Here is a 1,120-nt window from a genome sequence, read left to right as displayed (position 1 = left end):
CATCAAACCAGTCTCAGGACTGAAGACCACAACAACAACAACAAGTTCTAGGGGACTGATAGCCTCAGATGTTAAGTCACATAGTGCCATTTTTGCCCACACATCAGTATCTATCTCACTTTACAGACAAGCATCCGAAACCGGCGATCTGTGAAGAGTCGTGGACGTCAAACCGATTTAGTTCCGCTGTCCTTCTACCTCTTTTTGTAGATGCTCACGACAGTAGCAAGTGAACATTCGACCAGCTTCGCTGTTTTCGATACTCGTTCACAGGCTGTGCATAATAATAATCTGCCTGTCAGAGTCATACCAGTGGATTTTCCCATTTCCACATCTTCGCTACGGTGATCCCCCGTCCGCGACTGAACCGTTTACATACTTTTGCCACGTCACGTGCCCTTAACGCCACAAGGCGGCGTCCAACGTCGCGCTGGGCGGTAGTCATAACGTTTTCTGCTCGTCAGTCTATTTTCAGCAGGTAGTGTAAGATAACTGCCAACAGCCGTGCCGCAGTGGTGACACCGGTTCCCGTCAGATCACCGAAGTTAAGCGCTGTCGGGCTGGGCTAGCACTCGGATGGGTGACCATCCGGTCTGCCGAGCGCTGTTGGCGAGCGGGGTGCGCACAGCCCTTGTGAGGCAAACTGAGGAGCTACTTGACTGACCAGGGAAGTTGAAAGGGTCCTGTAGCCACCTTTCATTAGCCCGGTAGCCCAATTTCACAAGTATTTCTCTTTCTTTTCCTTGTTTCTCTTTTCTCTTTACTCTCATAGTGGCGTGATTGAATGAATGTGGTTGTGTGTGACGTTGCTAGACGGTGGCGTAGTCTGCTGCAGAAAGTCTGCGATAGTCGTACAGATTCAGCAGCACTGGTACAGAATAGCCAACTCTCGTGCTGGTCAAGTAGGCAAAGAGTTTTGCACTACTTGTGAGAAATCCACCTGCGTTAGGTTGGTGACGGAAATGGCATCTTTGGGATTTCCGGTCCACGCGGAGCATGGAGGAGGCTGGAGAGGAAAAAGGGGGCAGTCTGCCGCCGGTACGGGAAGCGTCCACAGCTGTGCTCCAGTCGAAGGAGGCTGAGTCAGACTGACCGCGTGGCGCGCTGTTACTTGGCGAGG

The 1,120-nt window shown here is 51.9% G+C and overlaps 1 pseudogene; it reads left to right on the top strand.

The window, feature by feature from the left end:
- The first annotated feature begins 494 nt into the window (after positions 1–494).
- LOC126110051 (5S ribosomal RNA) lies at positions 495–612 on the top strand (annotated as a pseudogene).
- Positions 613–1,120: the final 508 nt, after the last annotated feature.

The sequence above is a fragment of the Schistocerca cancellata genome, chromosome 12 (genome assembly GCF_023864275.1).
Source record: "Schistocerca cancellata isolate TAMUIC-IGC-003103 chromosome 12, iqSchCanc2.1, whole genome shotgun sequence".
Taxonomy (NCBI): Eukaryota; Metazoa; Arthropoda; class Insecta; order Orthoptera; family Acrididae; genus Schistocerca; species Schistocerca cancellata.
Note: the sequence above shows the minus strand (reverse complement) of the source record. Positions and strands in the feature narration are given on the sequence as shown.